The 17,025-nt window shown below is 39.4% G+C and overlaps 1 long non-coding RNA gene across 1 annotated transcript in view; it reads left to right on the top strand.

Moving 5' to 3' along the window:
* The window catches only part of LOC139668297 (uncharacterized), a 31,781-nt gene that overhangs the window by 10,329 nt on the left and 4,427 nt on the right, over positions 1-17,025 (top strand). The window contains exon 2 of the long non-coding RNA XR_011697021.1: positions 14,240-14,329. This is a non-coding gene — a long non-coding RNA (uncharacterized lncRNA). The remainder of the gene's footprint in view (positions 1-14,239; positions 14,330-17,025) is intronic.

The following is a 17,025-nucleotide window of genomic DNA, read 5'->3' as shown; positions in this document are numbered from 1 at the left end:
AATTTAAACTCCAGTCACTACTCTGAGAAGTATCCAGCCCTGTATGGATAAAGAAATATTTGAACTTGATGTGCCATTACCTGGAGATCTTCTGTTTCTTTCTCTATAGTAGCACCTGAGTATCACCATGCAGGATTTCTGTTTCAACAAGAGGCCAGTGAGGTTCTGTAGGGACCCCACTTTTGTCAGCATGCATTCAGTGTGTACTGACAACGTCTGGCAGACAAACTACCTCCCAGGGACAAACTGCCTCTTTCCTGGACAGTCTTATAGTTGAGCAGACACCAAACTGCTCAGCCTTGTTTGAAGTAGGGCTGCTCTAAACAGGAATGTTGTTTAGGCATATAAGGAACAAAAAAGCCTAACAGAATTGAAGCACTCCCAGGGTGAGACAGAACGGATTCAGATCCTAAATTCTGCATGAATCTTGTTTTATTTCCCCTTATTTTCTTTTTGAAATCTGATCCTAAAATCTTGCCTGGCATCATATAAAGATGCTGCAATGGGGCAAAAAGTGAAATTCCACATCGAGCTCTCAGATTACTTGACTACCTAATTTGTGTTTCAGTAGAACTGTAAGTATTTATTCTCTTTATAAAGAGATGCATCAATGCAGCAAAATAAACTTTTCACATGGACTCCCACAGACCTATTCTTGATTTATGGCATTATGTAGAAGCTGAGTCAAGCTAATATTGTTTATCAGATACCAAGAGAAGAAATTTTAAGTGCTCTGTTTAAGCAATTTTCTGGTTTGAATTTTATGTGAAAATCAACAGTCTACTTTTATTTACTTCAGTGCAGATGAGAAGAAAATTTACTGCAACTATGGTAGATCAAAAGCAGCCTGTGTTTCAAACAGTCATTTCTTGACATGGTAGTCACTTTCTTATTTCTTTTTGTTCCTTGGTTATAATTCATCTTAAAAAGAATAATTGTTTAAAATTTAAAAGAACTATAAAATCTATCAAAATACAAAATTAAGAATCCAAACCCAGGCACTTGACAATTACATTTATTACTGCACACTGACTGAACAAGATACTGCATTAGATACAGGACAATTGGCATCAAACAGGCACTCAGCATAAAGTGCAACAATATGTATTGGATAGGAAAGGCTTTGGGAGAGCATTTGATTAATGTACTTTTAATTGGGCTTTCCTGCCTCATTATTTTTACTGTCTCCATTTAGTTCAAGCTGCTCAAATACGTAAATAGGCAAAGCACCTACTATAATTAACACAATATACTGTCTGCAAATTACCATATTTCTCAGATTGTATCTAAACAAATAGGATATGTGCAAATATTGTTGAATTCTTACAGAAATATAAACAGGTAAAGAAAGCCCATTTTTCACTAAAAAGAACACCAAACAACAACCAAAAAATGAAACCAACCTTCTCCTTGAAAGCTATTTGGGATGCTTGATCTTTATGGTTTGTTTTCAGCAGTAATTTTAACTTTAGTTCTATATTTCCTTATAAATTTGTAGGATATTCTGCCAATGCCACTCAAGCTTGAAGTTGAGTGTACTAAGTTTTGTTCCACATGTGACACTCTCTGGTCATATAAAGAACATGTGAGACCATATTTTTGTCATCAAATTCCAACAATAACACTGAGAAGCAAACATATATTGTGAAGAAAGGATGCCTACAGCATAGACATCCAACAGAAAATTTTAAGTTCTATTGCTCTTTACAATATTGAAAATATTCTAGGGTTTTTAAGAATTACAAGTATGTGCTAAAAATCTAAGGTGTAATTTTAAAAAAATACTTAAAGTGCACAATTGCTAATAAAACACATTAAACATTTAACAACTGAGAAAATCATAAAGGTAATTTGGATTTGATACTTAACATACTCAGAAAATGTGCATGACATCTGGGCAATAAAGCACGTTGACAGAAATTCCATAGTCAGGACTAGTCAGTTGGGTGAACTATTTGTTGTGTGAATATTTGGAAGGAAAAAAACAGACTGAAAACTGGGTATCTTCCATGTTTGTTTGAGTGGTCATGTAGTTTTATGGCATTTAAAATCAGTTAGTATAGTATTTAATATCTTTTTACAGGTTTTGCACTTTAACTACTCTTTGGTTAACATGTTAAAAAACCCAAGGAACTCTCCTTCTCATAAAACCCTCTTTAATTTGCATTTTGGACTATGTTGTACCCTGGGAGCACCACCTACTGTTGAACATCTACATGTACAGTGTGCAGGGGGAACTCCTACAAAGATAATGATTCTTAACACATTAGAAAAATACACAGCTTTTCATTTAAAACAAACATTAAAAATTAAAGACATGTTCCAAAAATTACCTGTATATCATATGAGCCAAGAGGGAAAGATATGATTCTTTTCCTCACAAAGATTAGGTAAACACTATTCAGGAGAAATCAAATATTGAATTTATTATATATTTACTTATCTCCACCCTTTCCTCAATAAACTTGGCCACATAAAAGTGTCAAATTATAATTTGCTTTTTCTTTATATTGCTTTTCCATTTCACCTCACAAATTCATTCAAGTAGACTTGACTAATGATTAAAATTAATATAGTTTCCTCATTAAGTAGTCCAAAATGGTTTTACAAACATTATTGGAGTCTTTGTAGTTTCTTTACTTCACAGTCACACAAAACTAATAGTGCCCAAGATGTTACTATTTTCTCATTGGGAAGAAGGATTATTTAACTTATACTCAGTCTGTGATGCTGGTATTTCTGGGGAATATGTAGGTGAGCACCAGACTGATGGAGGACTGGGTGCTTGTTTTTGGCAATGTACACATTTAGCTAAAGAATTAATTTTATAGGGGGAGGAATTTTAATTGAATCTCCCTGTCTGTGTTACTGAGCAAAACGGTAGTAAAGCAAAGTGAGTGTCCATTAGGAGGTAAGAGCTGGAATATGCTCCACTACTGCTGTTTCTGCATTGATTATGTAAAACAGCTGTCAGTCAGGAAAACCCTTTGGGAAAACTGCACTTCCTTCTTTCCAAATTAATTACATTAAATGTGGTGAATTACCTTGAGGAATAGGAGCATGGAGGGATGGATGTAGGAAGTTTATTTCCATGCTACCAAAAAGTTTCAATCTGTTTTCATGGAGGTGCACAGTGCAACCTAATTTTTAGTACTAGTTTCTTCTCTAGCTGGGCTAAATATTGAATAGACTGGAAGTTTTATTTTAAATACATGCACTGTTGCTTTATTTTGAAGGAAAAAAATCCCCACCTGCTTCCTTCCATGAGCTGGGGTGATACATATTTCTGAATAATTGCCTGTAACAATATGTTTTAAAACACATATCAACATTGATGTTCTTCTTATTTATATTAATAACTTCTTCAGACTCCAAGTCTTTCAGCAGCACTGCCTCCATACATCTAAGGCACACACTCCTAAGTGGTCCCACATCCTTTACACTGAGGACGACAACAAATTGATAAAACTGTTAACAAGATGTTTTAAAATCAAAATGCTGCTGCATGGCTCTGTTATCTCTACATCTAGCAATCTCCTTCAAGAAAAAAAAAAAAAGAAGAAGCTTCCTTTAGTCTTTTCTGTCCTTTTCAGTTCCATGTCTTGTGTCCAAGGACACAAGGAAGATGTTACAGGCTAGTTTTACTTGTGGCTATAATTCAAAACAGATTGTGAAAGCCTACTAAAAATTGCATCATTCTGATTGCTTAGATTTGGGGGTTTTTTCAGTGTCCATGTTTGTTTTGAATTCAGATTGCCCTAACTATTTTCTATTACCAATAATCACTTTTATCACTGAACCTTGTCATTCATTTACTAGCTGCTTCACTTTCTGGTACAAGTAGTTCAATGCACTGAATAACTCTGATTGTATGTTTTTTGAAGTTAGCCATTACTTTTCTGATCCCTGAATGGCAAGAGGCCAGATCTAAAGATCTAATTGTAAAAGAAAGTCACTGTAATTATTTAACATCATTGTAGCATAGTCTTTACATAGATGGTGAATTAACTCTGTCAAGTCTGAGGCCAAAATGAGTAGAATTTCACAATGTTTATCACTGTATGTTGAGGTTTGGCATTCTATCAGTCAGTCATTCCAAGCTATGGATTTCCTAATGCTACAGTCTTAACCTTGTGTTAAGAGTTTTTATTCTGAGGCTGATGAATATTCAGGGCAAGAAATGGAATTCAGGATTTCAAATATCCTTTCGGTACCTTTGGAACTGTCTGAAATCAGACTCTTCCTACTGAAAGAATTTTTAAAGTGTTCTAACAGTAACAGTTTTCTTAACAACCCTGAGCAAGCTCTGTAAATATTGCCTTGGGAGAGATTTCCAGTTTTCCACACACAGGTCCCATCCTGCACGGGCTGTATTCAGTGTTGTTATCCAACATTTATAAAAATAAGAAATAGTGGAGAGAGTGGATAAAAATCCACCTCCACTGAAGATAAAATATTGACTTCAACAAGACAGGATTTCACTCAAAATGCAAGAAATACATTTATTTTACTATATGGTCTATGCATCTGAAATATACCTGAGGAAGAGCAACACTCTAACCATAGAGCTAATTTATGTCATTGAAAATATTTAAAGAAATTGCTGTTAGTGAATTATAAGAACTACACCCAGCTGTTAAAATTGCTTATGATGCATCATGACCAAACTCACAAAGCATCTGTAATGAGAGATCAATCATTTCCTGGCATTTATCAAGACACAGCTAATTAGAACAATAAATAGGATCATACACATTTTCATGCTGTATCAGCAATTCATCTTTTACAATACACAGCTTTCATTATAACCAACATTTGTTTTCCTGAATTTTGTCTAAATGCTCTCTTGGCTTATCAATTCAAAACTCCTTTAATACGTTTCTAAAAATGTTCTGATTTACCTGTTTCTGCTGCTGAACTCAAACCCTTGAAAATAATTTCCAGCATATTACCTTCTGTAACATATTGTCTTTGTCCTTTATATGGTATGGTGGTTGCTTGTGATACAAAGTATATTAGTTTCAATATTGTGAATTCTTTTGGTCTGAAGGATCACAGACAACTCCAGGGAATACAGACAACCACTTCAAAACATTTTAACAAGTACTATTATTTTATCTTGACTAGAAAGAAATCTTAATCAATGTCAGTACCACATAGTCTGATCACCATTCACACTCAAAAGGATTTGTGGTCTCTAAGTGTGTCTAAAATCCAGGTTATCAAGCAGGATTAATTCTATTCAATTTTAACTCTATAAAGGCAGGGGCTTAGTCTGTTCCTGGATTTCATGTTCTCTCAGTGACGACAAACGAGCTCCTTCAGAACGTATTTCATTCCGTCTGTCCTAGAAACTTGTGCTGTGTCTGTACAGAAAGAGTCCAGCACTGATGAGGCTAAAAGAGATATACCCCACACAGAGTGAGCAGATGAAAGCACATTATAGAAAAGCTATTTCTACAAAGGTGAAATCAAGGGAGACTACACGTTGCAGAAATGTTACTTGAACTTTCTTACCAGCTCATTACAACTGGCCACAGTCAGACTTCACAGTTATGTCTTTGAAATGCTCATCTACCACTTGTGTTCACAACCACTGCCCAACAGGACAGATTCCCCCATTCTCAAGCATTACCTACATTTTTTTTTCCCCACAGATGTACAGTCTCCCTCAGTCTGTCCTGAAGCACATGTTGCACACACTTGAAGAGCAATCTGCTTCTGTCTTATTATTTGTTACTTACTGCTTTCACACCTTCTTTTGTGGTATTCAGATAGCATTAGCATCAGAATTCTCTTGCAAGTTTGGGCCCCCCAGCCGAACTCTCTGGGATAAGTAAGAACTACCAGCCACCAGTGAGTCCAAATTTATGACTACATTTGGACACTGTGAGTGAAACAGTTTATTCTTCTTCTACTACATATCATGTACATATCAGTATACTTTATATGTGGTGGCTTTTTGTTGTTGTTCTGACATACAAGGTCATTTTTTTATTTATTCTATTACCTTCATAGATTAAACACGAAATCTCATTTAAAAAAAAATCAACATAGTAGGATTAAATCTATTTTGAGTAAACCCCTGTTAGCTGGTATTAATTATATTCCACTCTTTTAATTCTTGATTAATCAAGTCCCATATCAGTCATTCCATTAATTTGCCCAGGATTGATGTCAGGCTGTCAGAACTATAATTAGCTGGCTCATCCTGTTTGGCTTTGTTGTAAAAACTGGTCACAGTCTTCTAAAGTTGTTATAGCTAGATTATACTCATTCTCTTCAACTGAAAAAAAATTCATTAGCTATGTGATTATTGCGGTAAATCAGAATTTCTTCAAAGTAATCTTACAAAGCAGAGCTGTATAGTATTAAAGTATCATATTAACACAATGTTTTTTGCAGTGAAGGGAAGCATTCAGGAAGGATATTCTCCACGCTTAGACTGACAAGGACTTGGCTCTAGCTTCCTTTCACAGCCTTTCTAAATGTAATCACTTATGGCTGTTTGTGAAGCTGTTAAGGCAACCTCATAAAGTACAGAGACTTGTCTCCTCAGCCTAGGGCCAGTCTCCACAGGCACATTTCCAAACTGCAATCCAGATCTTGCCACAGCTATGCTTGGCTGCCAAGCAGAAATCGGAAGTTAAGTCAGACTCCTGGTCTTGAGTGGGCAACACAAACTATATGATAGAATTATTGAAGGTTGGAAAAGACCTCTAGGATCATCAAGTCCAACAGCACTGCCAAGTCCAGCACTAAAGCATGTCCCCAAGTGTCTTTTAAATACCTTCAGGGACGGTGACTCTGGGCAACCTCTTCCAATACCTGACCACTTCTCCTAGTGAAGGAATTTTTCCTAATATCCCACCTACACCTCTCCTAGCACAACCTGGGGCCATTTCTTCTTGTCCTATCACTTTTTACTTCAGATAAGAGGCCAACGCCCACCTGGCTGCACCCTCCTTTCAGGTAGTTGAAGAGAGTGATAAGGTTGCCTCTGAGCCTCCTTTTCTCCAGGCAAAACAACTGCAGCTCCCTCAGCTGCTCTTCCTGAGATGTGCTCCAGACCTTTCACCAGCTTTATTGCTCTTCTCTGAACACACTCCAGCACTCAATGTCCTTCTTGTAGGGAGGGGCCCAGAACTGGACACATCACTCAAGGTGTGGCCTCACCAGTGCCAAGTACAGAGGGAGGGTCACTCCTTTGCTGGCCACACTATCTCTGATACAGGCCAGGATGCCATTGGCTCTCTTGGCCAGCTGAGCACACTGTTGCCTTGTGTCCATGCAGCTGTTGATCAGCACAGCAGGTTCTTTTTCGCTGAGCAGCTTTCCAGCCACTCTTTCCCCAGCCTGTAACCCTCCACAGAGTTGCTGTGAGCCAGTTGCAGGACTCAGCACTTCAGCTTGTTGAATCTCAACAATATAGTATGAGATGTATTCTGAAAACTGTATCTCATACCAGTACTTTATAAGTGTAGGAAATTTCAGATGCCTTCATTTCCACTGTCCTAGGTACAAGCATAAGAAATGTATCACACCAGTGGTCCGTCTAGCCCTGTACTCTGTCAGTGGTTGCAGCACTAGGATTGCGCACAGGAGTCTTGCCATCTTCTGAGTTAATTCCCTCACACGTCACCATAATCCACATTCATTGCATCACAGGACACATCCCTGCTCATTTTCTTTAGTATCTGAATCAAAGAATCATTGAATCATAGAATCACAGTAGCATGACCTGACTGTCAGACCATTGGCCATGAGTTTGTCCAGTCTTATTTGAAGCTGCTGATACTATCTGCCCCCATAGTTCCTTGTGGCAACAGAAGTTCAGTGCCCATTATGTAAAGATGTTATTCCTTATGTGTGCTTTAACATGCTCTATCCTTTGTTTCAGTTGATTTCTCTGCTTCCAGTGTTGCAGGTTTTGGTGATTAGCAGTTCAGTTTAACTAACACCTGCATGACTTTTGAAATCCCCTTTAGCTTTCTCCTCTCCAGAATGTAGAGTCCTGTATTTTCACAGTATCTTTAGCCTCTGCAAAGGGAAGAATGGGAGGTTTTAAGCTTGTCACCTTTTATTTAGTCCCACTTCCCAATCCAGGAAGGCCATCCTTTCCATGTGTAATGGAAAAACAGATAGCACCGATGCTACTGGAGGGCAGTGGGAGTCGAGAATTGCTAAAGAAGTTTGACTTGGCCTGTGGTTGTGGGACAGCCCACAACCTTGTATGCAAGAGCCATGTTATTGGCAAGGCTCTTGCATACATCCCAAGCTCTGTACCTAATCCCTGCAAACAACTATCCCCACAGGACTGCTATGCTCATGGGATTTGTGAAAAGGGAGTTCATTAAACCAGAATGTTGACACATGTGTGAATGAGAGGCTCAGTGCACTCTTTTGCCATCCACTCTGACTGCTGGGGCTGGAAGCTACTCATGATGGTGCTGGTGTAAAGCAGCTTCCTCAAGGGTGACAAGTGAGACTCCTCAGCAATAGATCATCTTTTGAAAGTCCATCATTTGAAGATGGATGTGCCTCTTTGTCTTTACAATGTTTTTAAACTGCTAGTGCTTACCACTGTCTAACATGTGCTTTGTAATATATATTTGGCCAATTTTCCGCTTGCCAGTCTGGAAAATCAGCCTACAGTCATCTTTCAGTATTGAGCTTTGTACACAGCTAATGTTAATGGAAAATGGGGGACGGTTAACAAAGACAAAGAGCATGAGCTGACATTATTTCCTTCAAACTTCATTCAGCAGGAATGCCCTGTCAAGTGAAGCACATTATTCCCAAAAGCATTTTGAAAAGGAGTGGGTGAACATGCTCTATCATTCTGTGACACTTGTTAGATACCAACAATGCTGCTGGAGGGCTGTACACATCGAGGGTGTGGCTGGAGGACTGACACTCCAGAGCAAAGGGCAATACAACACCTGTAATCTTTTAGTTACCTCTTCGTAAAATAAAGAACAGTTTAAGTGAGTGAAAAGCTGGACAGAGCCTGGCCCAAGTTTACAGCTGAAATGTATGCTCATGGAAAACAGAGGACAGTCTTCTGCATACAAAATTATCTGCCTGTATTTGTCATTGGATCTCCAGTACATAATTTACAAAAGCAAGAGTATCATAAATGTTTCCTTAATGGTTTCCTTAATTATTCTAATTAATGAGTGCCTAGTAAGTTGCTTCAGTCTTTAACAAGCTCAGGTGATGTGTTTCTACTCCTGTCTTGTCTTCAGAAATCCTGTAAGACCAGAAGTCAAGAATAAAAAGCAGTGATGAGGGGAAAGCCAGTGACTAGAATTTGAAGGAAAATAATAAAGAAAATAATTATCATGATTCAAAATGTAGGTACAGTGCTGGAAAATGGCACTACTCCCAAGAACAGAGGGGGAAATGAATTACTGTCTTACTGCCTGGCATGACAAGCTGTGCTGTGGATTTCTTCCTTTCTTTTTGCTGGTCATAGTGATAAGAGAACAAAGAGTTGACAGAGCCTTTTCGTTCTGTATATATTAAGCTATAACCTCACATTTTTAAAACAGCAGAGAATAACATTATTTGGCATTCTACTATCAAATGATGGGCAAACAATTCAGGAATAAATTAAAGTCCCACTGAACCCAAATTGCTGCTTAAGCTGAACAAGCTCTGAAAATATTATTATGTTTTGGGAGTTCATCTAGTATTTCTGAATAACTCTAAATATATATTTCAATAATCAGTTCATAGATTGTTTTGTTTTTCTCCTTTTTTTGAACAGAACATGAGAGTCTGCACAGTATAGCAGTGCCATAACACTAGAGATGCAGGTTCGTGTTTCCTGTCTTAATGTTGTTCTAAAAAGAGCACTTCAGCATGTTATAGACTACTGGGGCATCATTGCTTTCCCTTGAAATCTTAGCTGTGTGAATCAACTAGGTGATATCAAGGATTTGCAGCTAAATGCAAATGAATGCAAAGGTGGAAGATAATAATGGAAAAAGAAGTTTGTAAGAGGGAGAATTTTGGGTCACAGGTTTTCAGATACTGAGTAATTACACTATTGTGTAATTAATCTTCCTCTTCCCAATGTGAATCAGGTATCTGCTGCAAAATTACACTATCCATTTCTTCTTGAGAAAGAAAAGGATTCATGGTGGGAGTCAAAAGAAGCAGGAAAGTCATTAAGAGATGCTAAGAAGGTAGTTCAGTGGGATCTATTCAGAACAAGCCAACAGTATCCTTTTTGCTTGGAAAGAGAAATGCTTTTTTCATACTGACAACATCCGAGTCCCTAAAAATCAGAGAACATAACTGTACAATCTGATCCATATTAACAGTGTTATATGAATGAAAAATGCTCCTGAAATTCATGCTGCCAACAAGGGTCCATTATGCTGATCACCATAGTGAACCAGCCCCACAAGGTTAATTTCCAGTTCAGCAGCTTAGGCATGAAAAAGAGACACGATTATATCTGCCAAAAATATTAGAAGCACCAAAGCTGTTAGTTCAAAGAGAAATTATTTGTAAACAAAAGTAAAATATCTATGATCTGATCACTAATGTCAAGAGAAAAGAGTAAGCATAGCTGCAATTGTGGAGCAGGCAGTAGCTCTCTACAGCTCACTAGCTAAATTATTTTCCTTTTAACGTCAAACCAAATGTGCTGCTAGAGGATGTTCAACACAGTAACACAGAGCACTGCATTGAAGTTTTGCTTAGCAAAGGTTGAGCTTCCCAAGAGAGGAGGATAGCAATAGCCAAGAGCCAGAAATTCATCCCAGTGTACTCTTTCTGTCTCCACATCTCCACTTCAGCAAGAGCTTTTGAGTTTTAATCACTTGGTCTCAATTTCATACATTTTTTTATTTTTAGTTATAGAATTAATGCAGGAAATGTAGTCGCTTTTTCCTCGTAATCTGTCTAACGATGGGGTGCATATGGCTCGTTCTGGATCCCACATATAACCCATGGTCTTAGAGACTCATGTCAGCTTTCTTTTTCCTCTTTTCCTTTCATAATTATTAAAAAAAAAGTGATCCTAGGAGTAAAAAGAATAAAGCTCTTCATTTCTGCAAGATGACAGAAGGAAACACTCAGCAGTATTTTCTCCTCTTCTCAGGTTTATGTGTACAGCATTGCCAAAGCTGAAGACTTTCTGTGAGGCATCAGCTTCTAGGACTGTACTGGGACATTGCAGTTCTCCTATTCTTCTTCTGTTTTTCTTGTTTTTTCTTTTGGTTTGGTTGGTTGTTCTTTTTTTTTAATTGTGTATTTCTCATACTTTGTACAGCCAAGTCTTCTAAACAAGACCTGATTGCCTCCAGCCAACCTACAAGCCATAAATATTTTCTTAAATTTATCTCTGAATGACACAAACAGGGGAACTTTTGGTATTTGGTTAGAATTAATTGCAGCTTAAATATATGATTTTTGATCCAAATAATGATTTCACAAGTATTCCCTAAATCTTCAATCATCTACTGCAGACAGGAACTGGTTAAGATGGCACTGGAAAATTTTCTCCTGGCCAAAAAAGCTAAAACTGAGTCTACAAAAATCAAAAGAGAGGAGGCAAAGGGACTTTCTGTATCATATTCAACATGGAGCACATGATACATGAGGACAAGTTAAGATATATTATTAAGATGGAAATGAAGTCTTAGGGCACTACTAGGGACTTTCAGAGAAGACAGTCTTCTTCAATGTAGTCAGAAAAAAAGACAAGACGCAACAGGCACAAATAGCTACAAAGAAAATCTGACTGGATAGAAGGAGAAAAACCCTCAAACAATCTACAGGTTAATAGCTGAGTGCCAGACCAGGTTGCCCAGAGTGGCTGTGGAATCTTATTTCCTGGAGATGCTTCTGGTTCAAGTGGACAAAAACTTGAGCAACTCAATCTACCTTTGAATTTAAGTCTGCCTTTGAGGAAGGGGTTGAACTGAGTGACCTCCGGAGACCCCTTCTAACCTAAATTATGCTACAGTTCTTCTCATTTTGCTAAGCCACCCAAGCCAAACTTTTTTTTCTCCTCTCATAAAAAAGAACCTCAAACTCATTTTCATCCAAAATAGCAGATAATACTATTTTCCTGTGTCAGTCAAGAATTTGTAATGAATGTTGTGTATTAAACTCATGTAAATGTTTGTAAGAAGGACATTATCTTATTTACAGGTTGATATAAAATAGAAGCTCAGTAGATGGAGACACTTCACACTGAAATGTATGCAGTAGAGTCCTGGCAAAGGAAGATAGTAGAATCATAGAATCATAGACTCATAGAATTGATTGGGTTGGAAAAGACCTCAGAGATCATCGAGTCCAACCCTTGGTCCAACCCCAGTCCATTTACTAGATCATGGCACTCAGCGCCACATCCAATCTGCGTTTAAAAATCTCTAGGGATGGTGAATCCACCACCTCTCTGGGCAGCCCATTCCAATGCCTGATTACTCTCTCTGTAAAGAATTTTTTTCTGATATCCAACTTAAATTTCCCCTGGCAGAGCTTGAGCCCGTGCCCCCTTGTTCTATTGCTGAGTGCCTGGGAGAAGAGACCAGCCCCCACCTGGCTATAACTTCCCTTCAGGTAGTTCTAGACAGTGATGAGGTCACTTCTGAGCCTCCTCTTCTCCAGGCTAAACAACCCCAGCTCCCTCAGCCTCTCCCCATAGGACTTCACCAGCCTTCACCAGTCCCTTCACCAGCCTTGTTGCTCTTCTCTGGACTCACGCCAGCATCTCAATATCCTTTCTGAACTGAGGGGCCCAGAACTGAACACAGTACTCAAGGTGTGGCTTCACCAATGCAGAGTACAGGGGAAGGATCACTTCCCTGGTCCTGCTGGCCACGCTAATTTTGATACAGGACAGGATCCCACTGGCCTTCTTGGCCACCTGGGCACACTGTTGGCTCATGTTGAGCTTCCTGTCAATTAGTACTCCAAGGTCCCTTTCTGCCTGGCTGCTCTCCAGCCACTCTGTGCCCAGCCTGGAGCGCTGCAGGGGGTTGTTGTGGCCAAAGTGCAGGACCCGGCACTTGGCCTTATTGAACTTCATCCCATTGGAATCAGCCCATCTCTCAAGTCTATCCAGATCCCTCTGCAGAGCCCTCCTGCCTTCCAGCAGGTCGACACTCCCTCCCAACTTGGTGTCATCAGCAAATTTGCTGATGATGGACTCAATCCCCTCATCTAAATCATCAATAAAGATGTTAAACAGGACTGGACCCAACACAGACCCCTGGGGAACACCACTGGTGACTGACCGCCAGCTGGATGCAGCTCCGTTCACCAGCACTCTCTGGGCCCGACCCTCCAGCCAGCTCTTAATCCAGGAGAGGGTACACTTGTCCAGGCCATGGGCTACCAGCTTTTCCAGGAGTATAATATGGGAGACAGTGTCAAAGGCCTTGCTGAAGTCCAGATAGACCACATCCACAGCCTTCCCCTCATCCACCAGGTGGGTCACCTGATCACAAAAAGAGATCAGGTTGGTCAGACAGGACCTGCCCCTCCTAAACCCATGCTGGCTGGGTCTAATCCCTTGTCCACCCTGAAGGTGCTGTGTGATTGCACTCAGGATGATCTGCTCCATAACCCTGCCAGGCACGGAGGTCAGGCTGACAGGCCTGTAGTTGCCAGGGTCCTGCTTGCAGCCCTTTTTGTGGATTGGGGTGATATTCGCCAACCTCCAGTCATCTGGGACCTCCCCAGAGAGCCAGGACTGTTGGAAGGTGATGATGGAGAGCGGTTTGGCAAGCTCTTCTGCCAGCTCCCTCATCCCCCTGAGATGGATCCCGTCTGGTCCCATAGACTTGTTAGGATCCAGCTGGCTCAGTAAGTCAGTAACTATATCCTCGTGGAATACAGGAGGGCTATTCAGCTCCCTCTCCGTGTCTACCAGCTCCAGAGGCCAGTTTTCTTGAGGGCCACCTGTCCTACTGGTGAAAACTGAGGCAAAGTAGGTGTTAAGTACCTCAGCCTTCTCCTCATCTTCCTTAACTATATTTCCCTCTAAGACCAACAGATAATGGAGGTTTTCCTTGCCCCATTTTGTTATCAATGTATTTATAAAAGGAATTTTTGTTATCCCTAACTGAAATAGCCAAATTTACTTCAAATTCCACTTTTCTTTCCCTAATTTTTTTCCTGCATGACCTAGCTCTATCTGTAAATTCTTTGTAAGTAGCCAGCCCTTTTTTCCATAGTCTGTAAACTTTCTTTTATCCCTGATTTCTTGCAGAATCTCCCTATTTTACTCCATGCAAAGTCAAAATCAGCCAAGTATGGATGACACCTGATCTGACAGTGTGACATTTCCTTCCTTGAAAAGGTGAGTCTATTCCTAAATAAATAGGAGAAAAAACATCTCTTGTATAACTAAGTAATTTTTTGGGCAGGATACCTGAATCTGAATGGATTCCCTGGAAACCTTTAAAGAAATGGCATTGGCTGTAGGAGCAAGAATGGTGCACTAATAAGTGCTTTCCACTGTGAGACACAATATAATATGCAAGAAGGGCAGACAAAGAGACAGAATTAGTGAAGAGAGGGGTACATCTGTGCTGGTGGGAAAAAAGAAGGATTGGGACGAATGCTTGACCTTGAAGATAGATAGCAAGGTCCTTACTGTTTTGGTCCAGTCCCTTCTAGAGAGATCAGTCACGTACACACTACAGACTACTTGGCATTGAGTGTCTCCTCTATCTTAGATATTGCCTACAAGATTCTATGACATAATTATTATCTTGTATCCTTTGTTTTTAATGACAAAGTCTCTGAAATAACTTCAGGACTGTGGTAACTATCCCTGTCATGCCATTGGAGTATGAAGCTGGAGGGTTTGTATTGTGTTCTCTAGGAAGCATAAGGCTACAAAGCCTAATAGACTTTACTGGGAGTTGAACCTGGTAGTCTTTTTCTAACTGACTGCTAGATTAGATTTCCGGATTGAGCTACTCCCAAAACTGCATCTGGGTTTTTGTCTTGCAAAGAATACAAACGATAGAGAGGTCAAATGCAGAGCCAGGAGTAAGCTGACAACTACATACCAATGCAGGCATTTCCCCCTCATGCCAGGGTTGCTTAGTTTCCTTAAAACTTTTAATAGGACTACCATGGGATCTAGTGTTAGAGTTCACTCCCTGGCCCTGCGTGTTAACCAGAGCTGTGTCGAGGAGACCTACTGTATCTACAAAACAGACTGGAGAGAACAGATTTTTTTTTCTTAGATATTGATCTTGGTACCAGCAGTTCAGCCAGTTGTTTTTGGATTCCATAAACATTTACAATTGTGACTTCTGCTTTACAACTGGAATGAGTAATTCATCTCTTTCTTTTGACTTAAGTATCAAAGCAACTAACTAAAAGGCAGTGGCCTCACACCTCTCTTATTCAGCAAGATATTTCTTTAGATTGGTAAAGGGGCAACAAATTGTTTACTGGACACTTTAGTGACTGTCCCACTTTCCTAGGATAGCCAAAGGAAAAAGGACTGTATTCCCATGGCAGCTGCAAGGGCTCCTTTGAGAGTTTGGATTACAAAGATAAAAAAAAGGAATTAGTGCATTCTGGTGACTGTCTGGATTGCAGCAAAGTAGTAGATGCTGCTCCTGAATGTCCACAGGCAGCTTGTGTCCATGTTTGTGCCTGCAAGCATCCTCCCAGACGACCTTCAGATCCAGTGATGCAGAGCATCTACACTGTCCAAAGAGAAACCTCCTCAAGCACAGATTGCTCATGAACACACCGCACAGTACTTGACTTGGGTCTTCATGGGGACAGCACAGTGACACTGAGTTTCAAACATCATCATCATCCTATCTGTGTGTGTGTGTGTGTGTGTGTGGTGGGATGAGGTTTCAGTTTGAAGTGTATATAAGGATTGTGCTGAACAGACCTCACCAGAGTGCTGCTTTTATATCATAAGACATATTGGTTATTCTGGGGCTTGGATTCAGCCCAGTGGAGCTTAAGCATGCCTTGAACATCCTGGGCTAGTGCTGGAGGAATGTGAAGGCCCAAGGAAGCAAAACCTGGCAACCAGGAGCCATCTCTGTCTGCAGGAAATGACCCCTAGGACAAATGATGGCTGGAACTAAACCAAAGATAGTTCAAAATAGTCCACTCACACTTTCTGGAATCATATTTGCCTCTTTCACGGTGGTATCATTTATGCACCACATAGTTCTGTGGTCATCTGATGAACACCTATGTAATAGCAGAGATTCCTGTTTTTTGTTCCTAAGTCTATTGGTTTGTACTTGACATTGTTAAATGTGATTCCAACATCTAACTCTTCTCCAATTGTCTTTAATATCCTGTGGTTCTATCTTATATTGGCATTATTCAAATCCTTTTCTAAGTTAATGTTGCCTCTCAGTTTCGCATCATCATCAGATTTCACTAGGATGTGCACATTTTTTGACAGTATATACTACATGAAAATATTCAATTAGAGATTGAGATAGACCCAAACTGCTCCTAAGGGAAATTTGCTACATACTTCCCTTTAGTATTGACTATTTTCAGCACAAATTCCTGTCATCTATGTTCTAACTATCCTCTTTTCAGTTCTTATATACAACTCCTTCTTCATAAACTGATGATTCTCTGTGTGGAATAGAAAGTGATTAAGCAACATCCAAGTGAATTAAACCTATTGCATTTCAAGGGAAAGATAACGCAAAGAAAATATTTTTGTCTTTAAAAAATGGTGTTGTTATCATATAATCTACTTCCGGTGAACACAAACCATATTTTGTTCTATTATCCCAGTCATACTGGCAAAAAAGCAAGTAAGGTCAGCTTTGCTACATAAGACCCTCTTCCTCTTTTTTGGTTTTCTTTTTGTTTGTATGTGTATCTTTAAAATCCACTATTTTAATTTCCTTTACAAGATCTAATTCCTCTTAACTTTCAGGAATTTTTAATTTAGGCTACCCTTTTTGCCCTCCAGGAAACTCTTCAGTCTCTGTATTTGACTAAGGGTGTCTATTTATTTCTGATATACTTTTGATGTTGTTAATT

The sequence above is a fragment of the Pithys albifrons genome, chromosome 2, assembly GCF_047495875.1.
Source record: "Pithys albifrons albifrons isolate INPA30051 chromosome 2, PitAlb_v1, whole genome shotgun sequence".
Lineage (NCBI taxonomy): Eukaryota > Metazoa > Chordata > Aves > Passeriformes > Thamnophilidae > Pithys > Pithys albifrons.
The sequence above is the reverse complement of the archived record's forward strand: the minus strand, read 5'-3'. Positions and strand labels throughout refer to the sequence as shown.